Raw genomic sequence first — 27,475 nt, forward strand, 5'->3', positions numbered from 1 at the left:
GATCCAAATCAAGTCTTTGATCTCCTTAGAAATCCAATTTTAAATCAGTTTTCAACACTAAAATTGAAGGCGTTTTCTTTAAGTTATAAGTCATGTGTACATTTGACAGAAAAACACATTGCTAATCAAACAAAATAGCCTTAATTTACTCTTAAGAAAATGTGCAACTCAAAAAGTTTTAAAAAATCAGAATAGTATCACAAAAATAAAGATTTATACATTTCTGTCCTGAAGTCTGCTACATCCTTTTTCAAATTGAATAAAACCTTCTTAAATTCTTATCTCCGCTACAATAATCATATGCATATGATATCTTATTTCAGTTTATGACATACTACATGGTCATCTGATTTTGGATATTTAAATTCTTTGACATAACCTTTCACTTCTACCAGCTGTCACGTCATCATCAAATTAGACGATCAGTCAGAATCTTCTTTTTTTTAAATGCGATAATGCTTCCTCCAGACACCCACAAAACTCGTTCGGAAACAACATTTTCTTGAGCTTGAAGTAAGCACCAAAACGACACATTGCATAGTCCTAAAACAAACGGAAACAAATATATGAGTTATTGGTTTTCGATCGGAACTACTCATCCTTTGGTATTGTTCTGATCCAATAATAAAAATATGGTTACTTATAGGCTTTGTCTAAGAAGAACGGAGCCATTTGTACTTGAATAACTTTGACCTTTGTTGATAACGTATCGCTATATTGTTTTATCAGCAAAAATTCCTATAATTCACGCTGTGTTCAATAGAATCACTTCCTAACAGCATATCAGAATTACATCACTGCCAATAGAACAAAATTAAAATGTCAAAAGTCAAGAAATCAAAAGTTTAGGAAGGGTCTGTCACAACTTTGAAGGTACGCACTCAGTCCGCCTTTTCAACCACAGTAGGTTCATATTTCAATACAATAATTCATCGGTGATCTTGAAGTAGCAAAGGCAACAGAGGCAGTGTCTGGACCAACCGGTTTGTGGATACGCCTTAGCACTCATCATTCTTTCCCACGCTATGGACCAAAATGGTATGGCAGTAATACCATATACAAATATTTGGATAGATAGAACTAGAAAGCATTTTCAATTGTCAATGGGATGGACCCAACCCTCCACGAAAGATGTTAAACTAGGCACTAACAACCCTAATATATGAAAAGGGAATGTTCCAGACAAAGCAAGAAGGCAATCCTTGTTGCTGCCTCCCAATGTCATTTTCTGTATAGAACAGTAAGTAAGTAGTTTAATTCATTATCAATTTCCCCTACATCATAAACTACATAAGTATTCTTGAAGATTCCCTTTGATGTAACTTCTTTTAACTAAAATGACCATATCTGAAATGGCATTCCTGGTCCAGATAATTTTGATAGAAAGGATACTACGACGACCACTGACCATACATATCATAAAGGATTACAATAAGAACGTTCATGTAGATTAAATCATGTGAAAATAAAGAAGATTGTAGAATGGTAAAACTAGATATGAGAAATAAAAGAAAATCAAGGGAACCAGGATTCGAAATGTAATAAAAAAGAACATAATCCAGATTTTAGCTAAACCCAACTGTTTTTAAGTTATTTGCGTAATTTTACAATTTGAACAATATAGTCTATTTTAGTAACGGCGGCCATGTTTTTGCCAGAACAAAATTTCCCACACAAGGATTGTTAAATTACCACAAGGAACACTCTTGCAAAGTTTGGTTACAATCTATTGAGTAGTTTCAGAGGAGATGTTTAAAAAACTTTACGGACGACGACGACGATGGACTACGGACATATAGTGAATAATTCACACGGCTTTTTGGCCAGATGAGGTAAAAACGAGTACAGCATACCAAAATTTGTAATATTCATATACCATGTCAATCTTGCTAACTTACCATGTAATCGAATGCAATGTCCGATTTATAGGATGAGACCACACTCCCCACATCAGATGAGAAGCCAAAGCACACGTGTTTGTCTCCCTGTACATACTTTCTAACATAAGTTTTAACTCTTCGTTATTGCCGGTTTTGTTTTGAGCTGTGAGATATTCTCGGAAGAAATGAAACTGCAATAAATACTACAGTAAAAAATAAGGCTAAACATTTACCGTACATAACGATAAGTTTCGCAGTACGACCAAACGTTTGCTTTAGTTCTGGCAGAAAGTATCAAAGCAAAAAAAAAACAAAACAAAAACAAAAGCACTTTTATTTAAAACAGAAAATACACTAATGCAGGGTTTAAAAGTAAAATTGTCGACATTAAGATTATTTCCTAGCAAAACAATAAAATTTCGGCTGTTAGATATGTCTCAGGTCTACAATATAATAAAAGTTAAAGCAAAGTAAATGATAAAGTATTTTTTTCTGCATGAAGATCAATATATTAAGAATTATTTTTCTTAAATTTGATATCTTCTTGCATATACAATTTAGCAAAAAAGTCTTCTGTCTATTTAATCTTTGGGTTTCTTAAATGTGTTTGAGGTTACTTTCAAAGGAGATAAATAAGTGTGACATTGCCATATATACACTAGTGAGTATAAATTTGCGCATTTACTATCGGAACTCCTCGGTCATTTCTATTACAATAAAATGATATAGCTATAAATAAGAAATGTCGAATACTTTCAATCGGACCCGTTAACTAATTTTAGTCACGTAACATATGATACTTCACAGGCAGATAAATCTACCTATCACTGGCTACTTAGGACAAGAAACAAATCAATTGGTCGCTCCCTACTGTTCTTAAAATCTATTTTCATAATAACGTCACATTTATTGGTCTCACCTTCAAGAAACACAAGACAAATATTGAAGCCACAGAGAAAGAGACGGGAGTACTGGAATACCCATTTATGATATCAAAAATAAAATTTATCCGTCAGTTTGTACAAGGTCTGGCAAGAGATATAATTTTGCCCAACAAATAAACTTTATTTAGTTAATAGTTACACAAAATACCTTATTTATCGCAAAAATCATTTGTTTACAAATTTCCAGTAAAACGAATAATACATAAGAATTTACTGTATATGTTTTGCTTTTTCGCATATTTAACGCCCCAAAATCAGTTTATATTTGTCAGACCGGAGGAATGTTAGAATGCCAACCATTTTCAGGACGTCTACTAGTAAGAACCAAACACATTGTCCAATACTTACTTGCTGAGATTTCTTAGGGTAACTTTCCTCATGATATGAATAATAAGGCTTTTTCTGAATACTTTGATAATCAAAACACCATTCGCAAAAATGATTAGCAAAATCAAATCCCCTGAAAACATAATAAATAATTGAAAGATCAGTATTTTGTAATTTTTGGACATTCTGTTTCCATTTCCGCAATAAATTTACAGGAGTATTGCACTGCCTTCCGTGCTGCAATGCTTGAAAAAATGTGCAAAAAAACCTGCATGAATACTTTTCCCAGTTGCGAAGCAAAGCCTTTAGGAATATTGTATCCAATGCTATAAAAGAATCTGTAGTATTTTATTTTTGTGGTGCACGAAAAGTACATATAAATCTATAACTATAAGGGAATGAATACACAGCCTATAAATAAACTTTCTATAATCTATTGTAGACTATGGTTTCTTCCGCTTGACCAACTAACCAAGTGGTCTAATTTAATATTTAAAAGAACTAGATCTATCTAGTTCCAAGAAGCTATACTAAAATTAGAACTTCCTTGTTTCGTTCCAAATGCACATATTTATTTATCTGGTTCATAAATCATAAACATTAGTATAGTAATAACATTAACACAGAGTCCATTTAAGCATTCAGCAATCTCGGTGGTTCAACTGGTTTTCCAGAGTACACTTGTAATATGTCCAAGACTTTTTCAAATTTCAAATCTGAGGTCCAACGCAAGGAAAAAATATGTTATCAAAAGTGTCAGTGTTGAAGATTGTGGGGTCAGGATTTTGGTAACAAAAAAAGACTTCAAAAGACTTGGTTCGGAAATTGACAAAATGCAAATTTGAAAGCCACCCTGAAATCTGCAATTAAGGTTACTAATAAAGAGTAATCAAGGGAACCAAGGTTACAGCGGTGATAAAAAGAATGTAATCCAGGGACAAAGACCAGACATGGAAAACAGACATACACAACAAAGAACATAAAGTAACTAAAATCATACATGCAAAGTAACAAAAGTAAATGAGCAACTAGTAGACAATGGTTGTGCTAAATCGGGGTCTTTGAAAACTGATGTAGCCTTGGCACTCATTGACGTACTTAAAACTTTCATTCGTTTCAAAATTAAAGACCTCACGGTCTTTAACCACTCTGACAGAAAATCATGTCTTCTTGTTCTCGTTCTATCCATTTTCTTGCATAGTCCTCGACGGCATCCATAAGAACTTTAAAGTTATAATTCCAATTTATGGAGCGTGGTTCACGGTACTTGGGACCTTTAGAAAGGATATTACGTAGAGATTCGTTTTCGATAATGGTTAAATCTCCCGTAACGACGTGACCAGAAGGACCATACTTGAATGGAGAGGTTTTGCAAGAATAGTCAGGTGGTTTAGCCTTGAAGTCCTCAATCTCGAGGTTCTGCAATAGCCGTTTATAATTGAAAATTTTGGATGCAATGGGTGAAGTATAGGAATATGAAATAATTGGTATGGATTTGTTTTTGAAATACGGGGGAATTTTGTTGGTAACGTTTTTGTGATGGAGGATGTTAGCTAAATTAATTGCATCTATAGCTTTGTTGACAAACGGTAGTGGAAGAAATGATCGTTTTTCGTCATCTTGACTTTTCACACAAACTGGTTTAAAGAGTCTGTGGAAACCAATATCCAAAATGATGGCAACAAGTCTGTATAATGATGAGGTGGGGTCAGAAACAAGAGTATCAAGACTTGTTTTGTAAAGGGAGTGTAGTAGAGTGAGAGGTATAGAATAAAGTTTGGTTCTAATGTGATGAAGTCCAAGAGGTTTTTGTATGAAAGGAAGGAGACCATCTGTGGAGACATCATGTAACTTAGGTGACGTATAGTGGCGATGGCCATGACTCCTTTCCCGTCTTGGATTTTTGTTAAATAAATTCATCACATTCATGCTATTGTTATATTGGCTTGAAAGGTTTCCGATACTTTGATGTTGTCATTGCATTAAAATGATGATAAAAAAAAATAACATTAAAATTTTTTGAACTACATAGTTTGTAAAAATATTATAAACTTTAGCTTTAAATGATTTCATGAGCTTTTTGTTGTATGCGCAACACCAGTCAACAACGCTCTGTACCCACAAAGTTGTGAGGCTTCATGACTGAAAGTGTAGTGTTTTGCAATCATACCCCTTTGTCCCTGGATTACATTCTTTTGATTACTCTTTCATTTTGTAAAATAAAAACTTTTTAGGGTAACAAAAAAAAAAAGATATCCAAATCCAACACTTATACTAGCTACAAGTACATGTGTCCTTTTACATAAATATTATTACTATCAAATATTCATTCTCCATAAAACTGCAGTATAAATACCTCTGTACATCAGATGGATAGTGAAAATAAATACATCTTGTAAAATAGTAATACAGAGAGACTAGTGACAAGTCTACACTATAAACAATTGCATATCTACATTCAGAAAGTATATACTCATTATTCATAAAAAAAAAAACCAAACAAATGAATTTAGAACGATGCGTCAAGGACAGTGGTAATTATATGTAAGCTAATGCATCCCCTGAAAATTTTAGAATAGCTAGAACTAACAGAACTATTTAATAGTATCTGATTATTAACAAATTATAAAGGATATCTCTTAAAGATGATTACAAAATACTTTATTGCGCTTAAAGGAACAATTGTTTTACATTATATAATTGTGAAGACGCACAAACATTAAAGCTAAATGGGTCAAAACGGATTGAAATGAAGTATATTTGTTATAAACATTTTTATGAATAAATGGCCTCGAATTCTTTACATTTTTTATAGGATTAAATAACATAACACATAAATAGAATCCAAAGATTTACAATACCGCAAAAAATAAAAGGCAAACATCTCAGTTGCTATGAATACATACAAAAGTCGGTCAAAATTTGTTTACTTCTTAATTCTAAAATCTAATACTGTTTTCGGGGTTTAAAGTTAATAATTAAGTCTCGTTTTAAGTAAACACACGTCGCTTAAATGAATATGCAGAAAAGCAGCAATACCCAACAATTAAGTGAGCGAAATAGAAATAACATACAAAACACAGTGATCAACTTAAACACTATCGAAATTTAGAAGTACAACTAGAGCATATACCCGACACTGTAGAAAAGGAAATACAACTAGAGCATATACCCGACACTGTAGATAAGGAAGTACAACTAGAACATATACCCGACACTGTAGATAAGGAAGTACAACTAGAGCATATACCCGACACTGTAGATAAGGAAATACAACTAGAGCATATACCCGACACTGTAGATAAGGAAGTACAACTAGAGCATATACCCGACACTGCAGATAAGGAAATACAACTAGAGCATATACCCGACACTGCAGATAAGGAAGTACAACTAGAGCATATACCCGACACTGCAGATAAGGAAATACAACTAGAGCATATACCCGACACTGTAGATAAGGAAATACAACTAGAGCATATACCCGACACTGCAGATAAGGAAGTACAACTAGAGCATAAACCCGACACTGCAGATAAGGAAGTACAACTAGAGCATATACCCGACACTGTAGATAAGGAAGTACAACTAGAGCATATACCCCACACTGTAGATAAAGAAAGTGCCCATTTCTTGTTAATTTATAGACAATGTTTATATACAAGGATAGCCAAATTTCTTGTCAGTCTAATACGACTTAAGTACTTCCCTGTCTAGGAATCAGGCAAAATGTGTATAAGGGTTGCACAAGAAGAAAATTGTTGAGATTTCATTACATTATCCAAGTATTTATACCTCATATAAACCTCCAGAAATAACAATCAAAGTGTTTGTAAAGTTTGTCTTCTTTAAGATATTGAAAGGTAAAATGTAGTTGACATAAACTATGGACAAATTAAAATTTTTCCCGCACTTTTCCCCTAGAGAAACAGTCAAAAAGATTTACGTTTTTCTGCTGTTTTCAAGATGTAATGAATATATATGAGGCAAAAAAAAAATTGAGAAAATTATGTGCCCCTATTGCATGATTCGTACAAATAATGGAACTTAAGTCTTTGATTACTCTCGTAAATAGTTATTTTTGGTCCAGTCTTCGAAGATCTACAAATTTCCAAAAGGTCAATAATTTTTTGTATACATTTTATTAAATTCGCTTTATTATGATTAATTAAACACACCTTAATGTTTAAACTCTGTCACAACCGCAAATTTGATACTGACAGAGAAAAGACGACATAAACTGTTTGATTGAAAATTTCACATTTTATCTATAAGGCAACGTATTCAGATAACTACAGTCAAACCTGTATTAAATGACCTTCAAAGGGAAAGTAAAATCATGATCGCGTAATAAATGTCATCCTCACAGGAGTCCTGACATGGTGGGGATGAATACTGGCATGCGGTCTTTATATACAGAAAATCTACATAAAGTACCCTGGATACTGGTATGTTTTATTTTTGGTATAACAAGAGATATTAAAGATGGCGGCAAAGACAAGTTTGACTTATAAATGTAAAAAAATTGGTAAAATACTGCACTTCATAAACAGGCTATTTCCTACCTATAATTATAGCTACAGTACTCCAGGTCTATCACAGTCAATTGTCGTTCTTGGTCGGGACAGCCTCTAAAATACAGAAGGTTACCTGAAAAAAACAAGTAAATAAACTTCGTGTATTTCAATCAGCTTATAGATTGTAGTGCACAAAAGAACATTAATTATTATCATAGTTTAAGATGATGGATTTGTTTATAAAACGTAAATAATGATTTAAATTGATAGCGAAATGTTCGTGAAAGTCATATAAAATTCATGAATTTGGATACAGTTGAAATTTCACCATGCTATATGAAAAGAAGACAAAACAAAACAAACACACAGAGTATATGATTTCTTCTAAAGGGGTCAGGTAAGTTGCACTCATGAATTGTGGATTGATTAAATTTGGTCACTTTTCTTAATGAAAAAAAACAACTTTTTCTTCTTTATGCGTATTTGTTTTTCGAGTCAGACACTATCACCTTTGTTTTAAAAACCACCTATTTAATTAGTTAAGTACCACTCCAGTTAAGTATCATGCAAAGTGTGATTCATATTTCTATTTTCTATTTCTATTGAAATACACTGAAAATAAATATTTCAAGGGCAGAGAACTATGTCAAAACACGAATTTCTCTATATTCTTCTGAAATTTTTTTAGCAAATCCGAAGAAGCAGAAACCAAGTAGTGGTCAAATAAAGAAAACACCATTGAGTAAAATTATCTTGTCAGATCGGTGTGGTTTTAACATACATGTTTCTGATTTTCCCCCATTTTGCTTGATCTTACAAACGCTGAAACTGAACACATTGGGTTGGCCTTAACACTGTATGAACGACATGGCAATCACAACTAAGCCCTTATCACCTGATAGAATTACATTAATCATGGAACAGAAGTCATGACTGTACATGAAACACATGTTAAGCACTAATCGATAGAGAATGTCACACACACACACACACACACACACAATAATAATAACAAACGATCGTTAGCATTGTTCATCACGAACTGTATTTCTATATTTTCAATTATTTAATATGAAAATGTGACAAGGTCTACAAATTAATAAAATAAATAATTAATAAGTTATGAGGCTCATCCAATAGTGGACCAAGGGGATTCGAGGGGTTGGGGAATGGGTTTTCGTATGGAGGAATGAAAAAAAAATGGTGTAAACGGTTAAAATATTGACAACATACATCAAGTTATATTTAATTCAATTAAAAAAGTAGTTTGAAATGTAGAATAATTAAACAATATATAATTTACTTAGGTAATGTTATTACATGATGAAGATACAAATGTTTCTTTTTGTCGTTATATTGCGTTTTAAATTTAATTGGAAGAATTGTCATTGTTCTGGTCCTGTGTAAATTTAATTACATTGTTTTCGGGCCCCCAAGAGCTTACTTAGAGGTATGTTTACACTTGTTGAAGAACGTTTGGTGATCTCAGAAATCGTTTACTATTTTTATTAATTATACACTGGTTCATTTTTTTGCGGTTCACCATATTTGTTCCTTTTCCCATTTCTATAAAGTAATTTAAGACCAGTCAAACAACAAATAAACACTTAAAAGATGCATAAATATTCTGGCTACAGTTGAAGATTGAAGAGTCTTCTTAAAACAAATAAACTATTGTATGTTTGATGAAGGCATGAAAATTACCTAATTAATAACCTTTTTTTCAGTTGTATTCTCAAAAAATTCCTCAAGACATTTTCTAAGAAATTACAACCGATTAACAAGAATTTTTTATCATGAACAATGTACATTACATACAAAAGTATCTATACAAATAAATATTTTATATTCCAATTTAAAAGTCGCAATGCCAAAAGTAAGCCAGATATATTGGTTCATTGGTACCATTTATAAAATATGTAGAATACTAAGGTGCATATAGCCTCATTAATGTTTTATATCGATGGTAAAGGAAAACTACCGGTGCACCTGGTCCATGCTCCCAGTTTTAAGCCCGAGTTGCTCATTTGCTTTTGTTACTTTGTATGTATGATTTTAGTTACTTTGTCTTCTTTGTTGTGTATGTCTGCTTTCCCTGTCTGGTCTATGTCCCTCGATTACAATATTTTGATCACCGCTATAACCTTGGTTCACCTTATTACACTTACATGCTTATTAGATGGACACTTGTAAATTAGGTACAAAAATGAAATTGAATTTCCGCAAAGTAAATAAGATTTATGGCTTGTGAAATACCCTATGATTATGTAATCCATTGATTTATTACAATATTTTAGTTGTATGATTATGTTGACGTAGGGAAAGTTCAGTATCTATTAAAATGCAACTTTATAGTCCAAAATTTCATAGGCGCTTCCTCCAACTATCAAATATTGACACATTAATCAGCATTGATATCTAATTAGTAGTAAATAATGAAATCAATTGATTGATAATTATTGCTTCCCTATTCATTGTTAAGTTTCGATTTGTTTTAAGTCACTACATACTTTCAGAACTGTAACTCTTAAAGACCTTTTTCGGCACAAAATTCAAACCAAATACATTGAATACCGGTAGTATAATTTCTTACAAAATACAATACCTTCTTTCAAGTCATTATGGGAAAAGACCACAGGTGAATTTAATGAAGCAAGCTTTCTCCTGTAACCAAATTAAGTAAACATATAATGAAATTATGCTATATTTATATTCAATGTATATATATAATTGATACAATGTATGGTAGTACGACACAGTTCATTTATGTGTTACATGTATTATGTAGGATAGAGGATCAAATTAATGGTACATGTCACAACAAATCAATATTATAAATCCCCGACATTTATGGCAGCACCGCCTGCACATGTGTACATCGTGTAGTGAGTTACAACCCTAGATTGATCCTACGAGGGGGAATGATGACCCGGCAAACGAAAGCCATATTTCACATAGCCTAGCTGGCCGAGTGGTCTAGGGCGCTACATTTTGTGCAGGTGGTGTTGCCATAGGTGGGACAGCGGTACGCAGTCGAGTTTGATAGTTACTATGTGTTCTTTGTTGTGTATGTCTGTTTTCCATGTCTAGTCTTTGTCCCTGGATTACATTCGTTTGATTACCGCTATAACCTTGGTTCCCTTGATACTCTTTCTAACATAGTAGGGAATTTTTCCGAACCTTACACATATATATATATAGAAGGGTCTGAAAAATTCCGGACGATGTTAGAACTGTCAAATTTGCGAAGCAAATGTTTGGTCGTTCGCTCCGCGGGACTCGAACTCGTACCGCTGTGACATCTATGGCAACACCGCCTGTACGAAGTCCAGAGCCTTAGCCCACTCGGCCATTTAGGCTATATAAAAATATAGCTTTCGCTGGCCGTTTCATTCCTCCTAGTAGGCTTAATTTAGGGCTATAAATTAGTACACGATTTATGGTAGTATATCAATAAAATCAATTATTATTATACAAACGTCTCAGAATGTGACGACTCTATTCTGAATTTTTTAGACCTTTCGATACGTTTACATATCTTCCTTGTATCAATTTGATCCGATGTAGCAGTGTAGCAAATAGAGTCGTCACATTCTGAGACGTTTTTGTAATAATGATTTGTTGTGACATGCATCATTTATTTAATTCTCTATCCTACATAATAACATCTAAATGAACTGTCCCGTACTACCATACATCGTGTACTAAGTTACAGCCATAGATTAATCCTATATATATATATCTATAGCTTCTAATCAATAAAAGTGTTATTGACTTGATTTTAAAAATTTTTACTGAATATTTCAAAAAGTAAGTTTTCCATTTCATACTGAAGCATCTTTATCAACTTTTTCATCCATCATGACTTAAATTTATAAATAAAAATTAATCACATGCTTGTAAAAGGCACATTGAAAAATGTTCAGACGTGTAACTTACAACAGCCAATGTAATTCATCTTTTAGAAGGTAGGTAGCCACTCTGACCTTATCTTGATCAGTACACCCTGGAGTTGTATTTTTGATGATTTCTGCCAACCAACTGAAATTGACAACTACTTAAGTAATTTACTACTTTGATATTAAAGAGGAAGACCTAGAGTAAGGGAAATAACTTTTGAAATCAGTGATACGTTTGTATTATATTCAATTTCACAAAGTCTATCAAGATTTTATTTGAAACAGAATGGAATCAATCCAAGTTACTCTGTTGCTTACATGAGATTGATGTAAATTGCCGAATACAAACGTTCAAACGATTTTTAAGACCCTTAACCTATGTGTACCTCCTTAAGTAGCAGTTGTTTTTACAAAAAATCAGACAGAAGATGATTCATTCATGACAAGAACCCACTGAATTCAGTATTGTTTCTTGTTCAGAAACATTAACTGGTCACATAGCCAGTCTCAGTTTTTTTTTCATTTGGGTGTTGCGCTTTTTAGATAAAAATAACAAACATTGTACATGACATTGGCATTTTGTTACCTTCTTTATTTTGTTTGACTTGGTTTATTTTAGTGGGAGATATAGGTATGATTTTCTCAAAAGAATATATCTACATACCTTCCGGAAGTATTGCTGTTTTTATATATAAAAATACAGCATATGTAGACCCAAAAATAATTGTTTGTTTGGTGGATTTGTCTACACCAAAAATCACTTTACCATTAGTGATGTTTGAATTTTATATGGACTGGTACCTAAATTGTCACCTATTCAAACGAGATATGAAACAATTTGAAAAAATTCTTTTGATTCCATAATGAACTTAATTTATCTTGATTCCACTATTTCATATTTCCTCCTCAGGCACAAGAAAATCTTTGAAATACACAATTTTGTCAGTATTTGTCAAAATAGCATTACTCAACTGGTACATTTTAATATATTGTTGTTTTATAAAACATGTAAACATTTAGTATGATCATTGCGTTGTTGCGTGTTCGCAACTAGAAACGGATATCATCCTCAGGATGAACGAATCTGTATATAGTTACATGTAAGTGCCGTTATTCGACATGATTCTTTAATCGCTAAATGTTATATTCGACCTTGTGGATGTTTTCATTATATTATGAGGTACCATTTCCGTTCCCAGACTACCCAGCATGCATTGCTTCACTCAACAACGCAACAGGTTTGTCATACTGGTATTTTCATAGAATGCAAGTGCACTTACTGTTCAATTAATTCCCTGAGAAATCTTGGTTCTTTACATAATGGCATGTCCAAGTTATGGATGACAGCTAACTTTCTCGCTATCTGGGCTGATATTTCGCATTATGAAGATCTTCCCTTCTAAGACAGTTCGCCTTTAATAAAGAAAGCACTTATGAAAACCCAATTGAAAGAAATCAACATAACTTTGGTTTCTTATTATTTGTTTTGTTTTCTGTATAAAAGATATTTCCTGTACTAAAGGGTTCCATGGAATATGATGTAGGAAAATATTTTATGATTTTTACGCTATTTCCTTAATAAAATCGCGGTTTCATTGTAAAGGCGAAGATGCCCTACTCCGTCACCCAAAAAAATATAAGATACATATATCTAGCCGTAAGACAAGGTCTTCAATTCGTTACTAACCCGGGATTTGCAACTATCTTAAACTTTCGAGTAAAAATATGAGAATTTCCTTTCAGTTGATTTAATCACAGTAGAAACAGGTGCTCATCGTAGAAAAGAGCATTGTCCCTTACATGTTTGTTGCTTATAAGTGTAATATTCTATGCAGTACTTGATAGTCGAGGATCGACAGAAGTTTAGAAAATGAGAAATGTAGTGTCATTCATAAAATGGATAGAACATCAAGTTTCTAGTAGAAGTTTTCTTGTACGACCATTCAATAATTTATGTTTTCATTTCCGGAAGACCTTGTTTTGACACTTTTCCTGGAAAACAACATAACTAAATATACACAAAATCATCTCATGCTTATATCTAAAATGTCATCGGTCGTATATTCTAAAGTCGATAGGGAATTATTTCGTACATTGTTCAGGAAGAGATCAGTTGATCAACAAAAACATCATGTTTTGTATACATGTAATTGAATGGTAGTGTACCGAAGTGAAAACATATATCCTGATATGGACAGTGATAAGGCCGAGAAAAAAATGTCTGTTTAAGGTTACCTTACCAACCCTATTTTGTTACTACCCTACCACATTGTATGTTTTTTTTTTAGTGAAATTCCGCTAAACTATTATTATTTAGTTAATAACTATTAAAGTCAAGAAATTCTTCCATTAATATCTATATAAATTAATTTGTAACATAAAATAATTACCCTTTTTCATCCAATTTAACAAATATATTTTTCCTTTGCATACGCGGTGTCTTGTTTCGTTCATAGTTTCTACCGCTGACTTTCTAGGTGACGGAATATTTCAACTTAAAATTGTATCTACAAGCTATGCTATTAAAAAAGTTTTATATAGTTTGAAAACCTAATATTTCAAGAGTGCTAATTAGAGGGGTCATTCGAACAAGAATCCAACATGCAACGCTTGATCTGCCAAATAAAAAAACGTCATGTTTACAAAACAAATTACAGTAAAACTCACAACCCGAATCAGCAGAAAACATGTCTAAATACGATTATTTTTAATTCCTTCGTGTCAGTTTAATAAAGTGTGAACCCCGAAAAATACCAAACACGTTCATGCCAAAGCCAAACATTTTTTACAGTCCTAAAGCAGTTCAGTTTTAAAGGTTTTACTGCATCATTCGACCTACCTATTCAAATGTACCTCATTACTTGAAGTGTACAAAAAAGTACACAGAAAAAGAAGATAAAAAAGAAGGAAGAATATATGATTGTAATTTATAATTAAACCGAATTATTCAAATACACCACATGATTAGAAAGTGTATCAAAAAGTGATGAAATTTAAAATAAACAACTTTTTTTCCAAACTTAATTTAGACCGATTTCTTTAAGTAGAGCACAAAAATTTTAGAGTACAAAGAAAGGGCAAGAAAAAATACAAAAAAAAAACCAAAACAAACAAACAAACAAAAAACATACACACGAGGAACCAGGACAGGGGAGACACGGTACAAGTCATCAAGCAACAGAAGCAATTAACTATAAATCTAATCATTCCCTCTCATAGCAACTGACATAGTACAACGAACAGACGAACAAAAAGAGTGCAAGTTACGAATGTAACCCCTACTCATTATAGCCAAAAATATTGAATATTTTGGTATTGAGTTTGCAGTACACTGAATGAATTAGTGAATCAGCAACATTCATTACCAGTGCTGCACTTGCAATTATCTGAATTTTCAATGTAGTTTAAGTGTCAAGTACGATGTTTTAGAGGTTGGCCTGAACAACTGTGCCCTGCCGCAGCACCACAGCCTTATGTATTTTGACAATCGATTTGAAAAGACCTTCCTAAAAGATTCAAGAAAGCACTTTTATTTGTTAGCATACACAGCACAATTATATTGTGTAGTTAGAATGCTGACTTTTTGCTTTACCAGAAAAAAAACTGCATTTTAGTTAAAATTTCCCTAGGCCAATATCAAAAAGTGAAAAAATAAGCAAATTTTACGGTTTTTTTCATGTATTGGGGCCATGTTTCTATAAGAAACACACCACTTTATCAAACCAATGATGAAAAAATGTTGTCTTTTGTTCAGCTTTCATTATGTATGGAATGAAGAGCATAGATATTTTTCAGGAGGGAAATACATGTCTTGCATGATGTGCACCGGGATTTTTGTATGCACTGGCAAGGATCAAACCAAAGTACAAGAGCTCTATAAATTTTTATTTGTGTCTTAAATGGGTGTACTTAGTGAAAAAAAAAAAACACTTTTCCTATTTGTTCATTCAGATGAGATAGGTAAAATCGTAATATTTGTTTCCCTGCATTAGGTTGACCAATCGTGTACCCTAATAGATAAAAGGAGGTAGAAATTTGAAACGACAGATTGGTTTACTGACAAAGTTGTAATGATGATGTTTTCTCTCTTTAAGGGATTTAAGTTTTTGAAAAAAGTAAGTTTATTTTCTTATCCTTAAAAATGCATATTAAAATTATTAAATTTTAAAAAGACTGAATATTGCAAGTGAGTGCTGAACAAAAAAAAATGCAAAACTTCCTGTACCTTCAAACTTTTAATTGCGGTTGAAAAAAAAGATGGTCAACCCCTTTTGCCATGGTGATTTTTCGATCTCTGAATGAAAGTACTACAACATAAAATGGTTTTTGAGTCCTAGTTTTAATTAGAAACTACTGAAAACTTGAAAAGGTTAGTATTGTCGGTTTATGGGAAAATAAATACTACTGTTTTTTCGGAAGTTATGAATGAGATAATTAAGTTATGCAATCTCCGGTGCAGACCTACGATCTAGTTAAATCTTACTGACATACTCCGTATCACACCCTTCGGTTAATAGTTCATTTTTCCAAAAGGCGTGATCATTTCTCATTGAGAAAATTCTATATGTTCAATGTACATTTTCAATTAAAAAGTCCTAATGGAGATGGGGTACACAAGACAATTGTATTTTATGTTTCAAACCATACGGAATATTTGTTTATGGCCAATATAGAAATAAATGTTATATTACAAATAACATATAAACGAAAACCATGCTCTTTTCATATGTAGGGGCTTATGTATGAGGAACACATATTAAACTTATATATATCCTTTCAAACGCCTTTCATGAATTAGTTCATTAGTCCAAAACACGAAAAACTTATGTTGCATTTTTTTCTGTGAATGATAACACATAAAGTATAACATTAGATGGATGGATGCGCAGTGAATTTCAATAATGAATGGTATGCCCATTTTGTTCTAGCAAATTTTAAGGGTCAGTATCTTTCATTTCAACTTCCATTTTTTTGTCTAAATAACCTGTCTACATTTTTAAGTTGAAAAAGGGTATATTTTGATTCATAACTAAATTTGGATGTTTACCTTTGTCAGCACCAATTGAAGATTGGTAGTAGTACAACGATCATGATGTGAATTGACATAAGTCACGTGACATGACAATAAAAACTTACAGGAATGTACTCCTCTATTCTCATGTCAGGATGCAACCCGTAACATTTTGGTCCAAGACGTTTCTCTGAGAGTAGACAGAAAACAACAGACTCTGAGTTATTCACTAACACCTTTAGATCTTTGCCAATATCACCATAAACTCGCAGTAATACTTTTCTAGGTTCGTCAGTTTGTATTGGCACATTTTGTGGTAGTTCACAAGTATACAACAAATTCGTCAGTCCTCCTCTGTGAAAATGTAAAATGTATAAATGAAGTATCCATGGACAATGAATTTTGTTCTTCAATTAACAGGGGCAAAAAATCGAACACAAGTTTTTATCATATATTATTGTGAACGCATTAATAAATGATGTCATCCATCCGGTCGTCAGTCCGCTATCACACATCGTATAATTCAAAACTTCAACGCTTCGTGGATTTAAAAAAATACGCCTCGTAAGGTTCTGCTTCGTACGACCACATAAGTCCCAGACTTTCTAGTATAGAATGGTTCCTGGCGGTATCTGTTCACAAAGATCCATAAAGTATACTCAATTTATTATCTGGTAACCAAAACATCTACAAAAGCCGACGACGACAGCATGATACCATTATACGACGGGATTTTTTTACGGGTCGTATAAATCTGAATTATTTGGTACATTGAACTGATCATAATACTATACAAAAAGGGACGACTCTGTCTAGTACGGAAAGGTTATGTTTACTAGATCAAACTATCACCGACATAATACCTTTAAGGTACTATAACATAGAGTAGACGTAAACAATGTCGGTAGGTCATCGGTCGAGGTTTGACCTCGGAAAAAGACAGTGACCTCATCTATCTGGATTGGTCATGGTTAAACCGCAGACGAGGACAGTGACCTTATCTACTTGAATTATACTAAGTCCAAGAGGAAACTGACGTAGTCACTTGCCACGGTTACTGATATATATAGAACCAGAATGGTTGGATGGTGTATCCGCTGAACATTTCTAATACATAATGTCATCATGTTGTATATTGAAATGACATTTAATGTTATATATATGATGCATCATGTTAAATATTCGAAGCAGAATTGCATGTGATTCAGAAGCTTGAATTCAATTGCAGACACCTTTCAATTCAGTTGGTCCAATTTGACGTTTTCATTTATATTGTAGTGATATTAGGTTTAGGTTGACCAGAATCCAGGTCAGTCTGGGAAATATCCCAGATGGTGACAGTGGTTTCCCCCAAATTAGGTACCAATCCTCTAGCTCCAGACACTTACTAAGACAGACATGACAATTTACAAGTCCCTGAAATAAATACAGAAACTGGAGCCCATAAGCACCCCGAAGTAACTACAAGTAAATAGTACCAGTTACTTCACTGGTGCTGCAACTTTCCACGAACTGTGAGGATTTAATACTTGAAAAGCAGAGATTTTCTAAAAATTTTCTGGAAAGTGCAGCCTGACCACATGGGTCAGCGGCAGCCTTGTTCTGACACCTTGTCCATGTTTTTTTAAGGGAAAGGGACTTGGGTTCGGTCAAATGTGATAGAGTTGGTGGATAAACATAGGCACAGCTGACATTTTATATTATATTTTTCACTGTTAGTAATTTTTCTTCTTTTTCCAATTTAACCAGGGAAATTGTTGGAAGGGGAATAATATTATCAATCCTAATTGTTTTATGTAAATATTTCTTCTTTTTTCGATTTAACCAGGGAAATTGTTGGAAGGGACCAGGATTTGTGGGACAGTAGGACCTAGACAATTGATTAAATCGCTAGATAGGAAGGGAATAATATTACCAACATATAATTTCATATGTAATTACTCTGGAAGTCATCACATCAAGCCTTTCAATCTGTGTTTGTAACAACACACACCAGCAAAAGAGAAACATTGCAGCAATTAATTGGCAGCCTAGAGGGGCAGTGTAAAAATCTGGTTTTCCCTTAAAAAACCAACATACATAAAAAAAAAAAAATAAAAAAAACAAAAAAACAAAAAATTAGGCCTTTGACCATTTACTTCCCAATTTTCGGATCATTGCGGATTTTTTTTTTCAAGAAGAGCATCCAGTCATCGGGTTAAAGAATTGATGAGTTGGTAAGGACAAGGCCCAAACCGGGCCAACAGGGTTATGCACCCCTGAGCACCACAGGGTTTAGAGGGAAGTTAGATGCTGATTGAAAGTCTTGGGCAGAAAAAAGCCCCAATACCCAGAGTTAAGTGAGCTATCCCTCGATGATATTGGGAACATAACTCGGCGTTCTATGTTACCCCTGGTCCTGCATCACATGAAACCCTGTGGTCACATACCATCCCTGGCCCTACGTAACCCCACCATAGACAGAGACTAGTGTTGACTTATGATACTCCATTAGCTTCAACATCGCAAGGCCGGCCCAAATCAATGGAAAGTTATTGTAGGGGGAGAGTAGGTCAAGGGAGGATACATTTGCATGAAGTATGAGTTATGACCGGGAAAGGTCCAACTATGAACATAATGAGATGGAAACCCCATCAGGCGGGAGGGGCCCTTTCCAAGGAAGGTGGAACCATAGAGCAGATCCACACACTGAGAAAATGGGGAGACAGGAAGAGGTTCAGATTGACCCTACGATGGAAAAATCTATAGAGAAGAACCCTTCAGGGGAGGTAGGAGAAATGTGGTTAGAGGTAGGCCCCAGGGTGCAAGAGCCTATAGAGAGAAAACCCCGTCAAGTAAAACTAGTGTACGACAGTATTCAGATCGTACAAGCTCAGCACCAATGGGTACAGATGATTGGGGCAAGATGAAAGAGGGAGGGGGAATAGCAAAGGTGTTACAATCCAAAAAGGTCTGAAAATAATGGGAAGTCTAACTGGCAACCTTAGCTTTTGATGCAAAATTCTCCCGGTACCCAGAGGTAAATGAGTGGTCCCCACTGGAGTGCATGGATCAGCTGCGCTGGGCCCTGGAAGGGAAGGCCAGCGAGTATTACGCACTTCTGGTGGAGCGTGAATCCACAATATGGCCTGTATTGATTTAGTTAGGACGTTGAAGAAACGGTTTGAGATCAAGGAATTCAGAAAGCCAACCCAAGTGCAGTTCAACAATGCCCGACAAGCCCCAAAGGAGTCCATTGAAGATTAATCAGACAGTATGTTTTATTATAACCACCAACCACTCAGAGAAGAGAGAACCCCTAAAGTATGTGCAACTGCAGAAGAGGGAGGGAAAGCAATCATGCTCCCTGGAAATAAGAGATTGAACGTCTGGACGGGAAAATCGAGAAGTTAGAGGCTGATCATTAATATAGCTGGCCAATTCAGGGCCCCAGTTTCTAGGAGCCCTCTCCCAAGCTCTACGGGGGAAAGAGTTTTCATGGCCAACAGGAAGGCCATTTTAAGAGGGAATGTCCAAGTAGAAGACCTGATTCTCCAAAGCCAATGTGAATTTCTCAGAGAGGCCGATAAACAAGATTGGGTCGGTTCACATGGCCCGGACCTGGCCCTTGAACAAAAAGGTCTCCCCTGTAGGAAGACGTTAGGTCAGACAGTGCACTAAGGGCGCAAGGGTCTATTCTAAAGAAGCAATCCAAGTCCGGGGTTGATTTAGGCAACCAGAGGAGACAAATCACTCCAGAGAATCCTAGGATCCAACCTATGGTAGAGTCTCAACCCCCAAGCAGAATAGCTTACTCTGGGGAACTCCCCACCTAAGGCAAGTTTCTCCAGGGAGGACCAGAGCCCATATAGGCAGTCCCCAACATAAGATAGGGAAGACCCAGCCAGAGGTCCCACGGAGAGCAGATGCAGGCTCGCCAGGCCAAACCCTTCTATCTGACAGTACATTGTCAAAAGAAAGTGTGCGAGTGACCCATTCTCTCATTCCTCAAGTAGTTGGCACACTGAACTCAAGTTCAAACGTAGGTGACCAAATACCCAACCATTCAACCAGCCTCATGCCAGGGTATTTAAGATCAGCGAGCCCAGGTATTTATACACTATCACATGAACCCAATGGGGACAAAAAATATTTCATGGGGACCCAACCAGTGCTACGTCAAATCCAGAGAAGGGGTTTTAGTCTGATTTGTTAGAAACAGTGAGTCAGATAAGGAACTAGGGCAGTATTTATTGGGGATGTTGACCAATACCTACAATTCGTCTAGCAGTGATGATACCATACGCCTCAACGGAGAGACAGCAGCAAAGAATGTTGTTAAAGAGTTGAGAATGGTTGAAAAGGGGTGAAGATAAGGGGCATACAGGGGACCCCCTAACTCCCCAGACCTCGAAAGAGGTCTTGGTAAGCCCACAAAGGGAATGCATAGATGACGAAGGGGATCATGAGCGGGGCATGGAACTGTATGGGACAAGGCAGATTCACCTAGTAAAGCCGGTGAAATAAAATTGGGTGGAATTTGGAGCCGGAGGATTCTATGAATCTTGAGAGAGGAGGTTCAAAATCAGGGATTGAGGAAACAGAGAGGGAAATTGAGACTGTATCAGTCCGACATGTAGTGTAAGGGAATACGTTAAGAATCCCTGTTTAAATCCAGGGACAGGGGTGGCAGGCATAGTGGACACTGCTGTGGAAGTCATTAATAAGGAAGTAGGAAACTATTTCGTTTAAGCAGCAGCATGTGAAGACATTTCCTAATTACTTCTAGACAAAACCTTATCATGAAAATTGGACAAAAGGCCTTGAAGCCACTAAAATAGACGAACACAAAAGTGATCCCCCAATGCAACTAGATATCCATTTTCAGAATAATTTGAATAGGGAAGGGTCCAATGAAAAATGACTCACTGACATCAAGGGTGATGATCACACAGGAGATCCACCAATGCCAACAAGTATTTCCATAAACAACAGTAGGCATTCCCATGGAAATGGTCTTATGTCAATCAAAGGTGACGAACACACAGTAGATTCCCAATGCCACCATGTATTCCCACTCACAACAGTGAGTCGCCCTACGGAAAGGTTCTTATGCCGATCAAGTGTAATGAAAACAGTGGGGATCCCCAAATGCAACCACATGTTGCAATCACCATTCATATCCAACAAGGGTCCCATGTTAAGGACCTTATGCCCATCACAAATGATGAAATATAGGAGACCCTCCAACAATGCCGCCAGGTTTACCTTATCAGGGGTGGGTGGTATCCATGGAAAAGGTCTAAAGTCCTTCAAAGTAGATGAGCACACTGGGGCCCTCAATATCACCTGAGGTGCACAAACAGGAAGGGGAGGCTTTAAACACTCTTCAAAAGTCAAGAACTGTAACCATTAGAAAGGTGTTGTTTGGGAACAGCTCCTGATTCTAAGGGCAAGAATTTGGCAATTTTGCAAACAATAAAACAAGTGTCACTTGTTCCAATCAGCATGTTCAAACTCCTTTATTCACCTTACTTTCAACACACTGATAAAGTTACTGACTATCACTGTTCCCAAGCTTTGAAATTGGGTTTTACCATACCGGTTAAACGTCCCTTGGAGTTAACACTGTGGTCGGAAAATAATCACTGGCGTACCATTGTACCATTAGATAGGCAAATGGGGTGCAGATGTAAGGATCCCTATTCAATGTGGATGCAATCTCAGCATTCACTTAAAACCCCAAGAAATTGTAAATACCCCTATCATGTAAATAGACTGCATTGTTTTGTTGGTTTGTTGCATTCTGATTGACCCCAACATTTCCTCAATAGTCGAAACAAAAGGGAGGGGAGTGCTTGGCATAGGTTACCTGGAAGGCTAGCAAACTAGTATTAAGCATTTTCATGTATGTGCAGAATAACTGCGTATCCCAGAGAGGGAATTGTCATAGAAGTGTACAAATGTAGTGTAAAATACATGTGTGTCAACCCCACAGTGGGAAGTTCTATGAGTGTTAATTTTTAGTTTATGTTGTATTATATTAGGATTTTCAAGAGATATTATTTTCGCAGTAATGGGTGAGGTGGATTTTCAATAAAAATGCAATACAGTTTAGTCCATATTGATGACTGGTACCTAGTTGCTTCAGAATTGGTCCTAACTCATTGCACTTTTCCTACGTTTTACTATCCTTGTCTGCAATACTTTTCATTGAAAGAGTGTCGTGACATGCTTTGATACTTTTCTCATGGGCAGTAGGGGGAGGGCCTTTAAATAAAACAGAGGGAAGTGTAGTGATCTTAGATTTAGGTTGACCCAAATCCTTGTCAATCTGGGAAATCTACCAAATGATGACCCTGGTTTCCCCTAATTAGGCACCAGTCTTCTAGCTACAGACACTGACTATGATAGACGTGACAATTTACAAGTCCCTGAAATACATACAGAAAATGGAGTCCAGACGCACCCCAAAGTAACTACAAGTAAGTAGTACCAGTTACTTCAATATTGTACTTATAAAATACTTTGAATTATTATCAACTATAGAAACTTCAATAACTGTTTTCTTTGAAGCCGTTTTTATCTAAGTTATCTAGGTATTGTAAAACTCCGAAAATGAAAAAAGGCGAAAATTTAAACACTCGGTGTTTAGGGATCACTTACATATTTAGACACTTGCTTAGAATGACAAAAATGTATTGCCTCATAATTGTACATACATAAAAAACAGCATGTATTTGCGCATAACTTGCAAAGAGCACAATATCCCCTGTTTTTAATGTATTAAAAAAACTAATTACATTGAGCAAAAGAACACTTTCAATCACTGTTTTTTTTTATCTGGTAATAAAATAGAATTAAGCAAATAGTTGCTATTTATACCATGCAAAAAGTTTGTGATGCTGGGTGTCGTAGTGTATAGTAATTAACATATGCACCGGTTGGTCGCCCCCCCCCCCCCAAAAAAAAAAAAAAAAAAAAAAAAAAAAACAAAAAAAAAAAAAAAAAAAAAAAAAAAAAAAAAACTATGGATATAGAGTAGCCGATCGAGGTCCCTTGGATTTTATGGGCCGACCAACCAGTCCATATATTGCAATATTACAAAAAATTATACAATAGCCCACGGTATCATCCCATACATAGTTTAAACATACTCCTGTCATTTACATATCTTATTTTTTTTTGTTTTAATGCTTAATAACAACACAATAATCAAGATGGTCTTCCTATATTGACGTCACATCATATGATAATCATACATATTTATAAATAAATTTCAGTCATACGGAAGGATGAATCACTTACCTCAATTCGTTGAAGATGAATTCGTTTTCAGTAATGTCCAACCACGAACCGTACAAAAATTGTTTACACCTTTTTAAGCCTTCCACTTTGCGTTCTTCAAAAGAAGTCGATTGCTTCAATTCATTTTGGTCTGCCAGTTTATTACCTCCGTCCACATTTCTACAATTTTTCTCTCTCTCAGATCTACAACACGCTGTATTCTATCAATAATCTTGGTCAATATTTGTGGACCATATCTTAAAGAGTAATCAAGGGAACCAAGGTCTAGCGGTACTCAAAAGAATGTTATCCAGGGAAAAAGACTGGACATGATAAACAGACACACACAACAAAGAACATAAAAAAGTAACTAAAATAATAAATACAAAGTAACAAAAGCAATTTACCGAGAACATGGACCAAGTGCACCGGTAGGGTAAGTGTAGCCGTGTAAAACTTTTAATGATGAGCGATGTGGAAACTTTAGAAAGAAAAATATAATATTTCGAAAAATATTTGACGAAAATTTCGGTCAAGACCTTAGCTACTCGACATCGTTTGAACCAGATTTTTCTGTTTTGGGTTAGTTATTGTAGATTGTGTTAAAGGTTTCAGGCGGGGGATTTGCTGTTCACTTACTTGCATTTGAGGGAAATTCTTGAAATAAAAATCCATTTATTTCAAATCAGCTTGTACAGATATATACGTCAGAAATATACTACACCATTATGTGTAATGAATTTAATCACCACAAAATTCCCTCAAAGAAAATAAAATTACATGTACATGTATATGTTAAAGATTTTTGCCAACTGGCCGTTTGCACCCCTTAAAATGTAATATTAAGAAAGTCGTTGTTTTCTTACATACATTTTATGTTTTTTTTTTGTTAGTTCTGTATTTGTATAAGCGTGTCCTTTTCCGTAGTTATATTAATATAATGTGGATCCTGATAAATTTGAAAGATCTTTTGGAGTCAATCAGGTCAAGACTATTATCTGAATATAATATCATTTTTCAACACTGTATACTTTTATTCCCCATACTCAGTTAAAACCCTGACTTAAAAAACATTATACATCGTTGTTTTTCCCAAAAAGATGGTACACCTAGATACAAATATATAGTTCTTCGTTGAGATATCTCATCATTTGTAAGAAATTATTCCACATCCTCTTCCAAATATACAGAGGAAGATGTTTATAAAATGGTGGAATTTTTAATCGACAACATATTTGACCAGTGTGATGGACGTGTTTTTCAAGAAACGGTCCGCATTCCAATGAGAACAAATTGTGCTCCTTTACTTGCTGATCTATTCCTTTACTCTTATGCAGCTGACTTTACAGCTGATCTGATCCGAAAGAAATAATACCGTTTGGCTAGATCCTTTAATCTCATTTTCCTCTATATAGAAGACGTATTATCTTTAAACAATCCAAATTTCGGGGATTTGATACATTGTATCTACCACAAAGAACTTGAGATAAATGATACTACAGACACATATCTTCAACTTAACTTAGAAATCGATGGTGAAGGAAAAATTGACAAAACTTTACGACAAACGTAATGACTTTTCATTCAGAATTGTCGACTTTCCTTTCATCTGTGGCAACACCCCTTCAGCACCTGCGTAAGGAGTGTTCATATCACAACTCATTCGTTATGCCAGAGCTTACCGAAACGACACAGACTTTTTGTATCGCGCTAGAACTCTAATAGGCTTCTGGAACAGGGTTATATTGCTACAAGACTGAAGTCATCACTACAGAAGTTTTATGGGCGTCATCATGAATTCGTGGATCGCTATGATGTATCCATCTGCACCATGAAAACTAATTTATTCAATGTGTCATAGTTTTCCTTTCCTCGAGTGTCCACCCCGGACTTGACTTTTTATGAGCAACTCGGCGGGTGTTTCTAAAAAGGTAGACGACGCTTACCCTAACGGAACACCTGGTCCATGCTCCCAGTTTTTAGTGGAGTCCGAGTTGCTCATTTGCTTTTGCTACTATGTATGTATGATTTTAGTTACTTTATGTTCTTTGTTGTGTAGGTCTGTTTTCCATGTCTGGTCTTTATCCTTGGATTACATTCTTTTGATTAAAGCTATAACTTTGGTTCCCTTGATTAATCTTTCTATTTGGATTTACAAAATTACAGCGCGTCAAAGTATTAAATGTGTCTGCATAGTTAATAATGCTTCGCAGATCTTGGGACACTTCCTATACATATCAAATCTTCATTGCAAAATTACTCCCTTTAGGGTCTAGAAATATAGAAAACAAAAAGGACAATAAAACTTCATAATGATAGGAACGAAATTATACACGTAAGACTGAACTGGGCCGATTTGTTCATGTATTTCAATTGTTCCGCAGTCATACAATTACTCGTACTCAATATAATACATGTACTTACCAACTGATTCGTTGATTAAAGACAAATTGACAGTTCGCCTTAGAAGTGTCAGAGAATAATGAAGAAAAGCGAGTGCAAAGGTACACCAGAATGATAGTGGAGAAATGAGTTTTCTACCGTTGATGATGAAATTGACACTTAAAAAAAGAATGCCATAATTCTGCATTTCAGATAATATTTTGAATAAGGTATCAAGGTCATACGTGAGTGTGTGCATTTTTCCTCATCATGATTCATTGCCTGATTTTCACTGAAAATAGTATTTAAGTAAGGCAAACAATATGTTTTACTTGGTCTAAATATCTCGTTTGATTTCAAACTTGAGCGTACATGTATATGACCACACTACAGTTAGGGCAACCGATCGCAAAGGCAGGACTACAAGTTATAGGTCGGACTCAGAATGTGACTTGATAGTTACGTTTTGACCCAGACCTTTTTTAAAACAATAATTTGACATTAAAATGATTTGGGGAGAAATTTCGATTCTTTTAAATCACTCTGATCCGAACATTATTCTTTTACATATATGAAAATAAATAATTTGATTCGATTTATGTGAAAAAAAACCTTTTAAACATTAACATGGTGAAAATAAATATTTCGATCCGAAAATTTTTTCAAGCCCTCCCCTATTTATGATGGCCGTTTCCTACGATTTAATGCAGAATAATGAAAAAAAAGAATTTAATTGTAAAGGGCGTTCCGAATCCATGCTACCCCCCTCGGCTTCGCCTCTCCACCTAAAAACATTTTTCAAGCAATGCTGTAAAATGTAACCGTAATTTCTGTTTTATGAACAAACGCACGTACCATCTGCCATTGTTATGCAACCTCAGCTTTTTTTGTGTTCTTGACGTAAAAGTATTTCAAAGGCGAACAATCATAGGCAAAAACATTTTAATTAGTGGAGAGGGCGGGTTGGGGTCTTTGTTTTTTTAAATCCATAGTTTGAAGGAAATGTTTTACTCATCTATTGAAAAAAAACTGTTTTTAATCATTACTTAACAAGGCAAATCAAACCCTACCATCCCAAATAAAATGGTTGGTGCCTTATTAGACTATAGGCCAAAGCCACCTGTTGTGTTTTTATTTCTTTAGAGCTGTTGAATTATTTGAATCCAGTTACATTTTTTTCACCTATTTAGGCAATGGAAAGTACAGTTTACTGCCTGATTTGATATTTTAAAAGATATATTAAAAATAA

At 34.9% G+C, this 27,475-nt stretch overlaps 1 pseudogene across 1 annotated transcript; it reads right to left on the reverse strand.

The window, feature by feature from the left end:
- LOC148610753 (choline/ethanolamine kinase-like) lies at window positions 1-27,091 on the reverse strand (annotated as a pseudogene). The gene is made up of 10 exons (XR_015914839.1): window positions 27,082-27,091; window positions 23,866-24,138; window positions 16,704-16,932; window positions 12,848-12,980; window positions 11,608-11,709; window positions 10,274-10,332; window positions 7,717-7,801; window positions 3,173-3,284; window positions 1,899-2,071; window positions 1-543 (listed from the first exon to the last, which is right to left on the reverse strand). The product of XR_015914839.1 is annotated as a choline/ethanolamine kinase-like (transcript).
- Between the last annotated feature and the right edge of the window lie 384 nt (window positions 27,092-27,475).

Source organism: Perna viridis, chromosome 8 (assembly GCF_037379345.1).
Source record: "Perna viridis isolate PV_CMFRI_1.1 ecotype Kerala chromosome 8, ASM3737934v1, whole genome shotgun sequence".
NCBI classification, from domain to species: domain Eukaryota; kingdom Metazoa; phylum Mollusca; class Bivalvia; order Mytilida; family Mytilidae; genus Perna; species Perna viridis.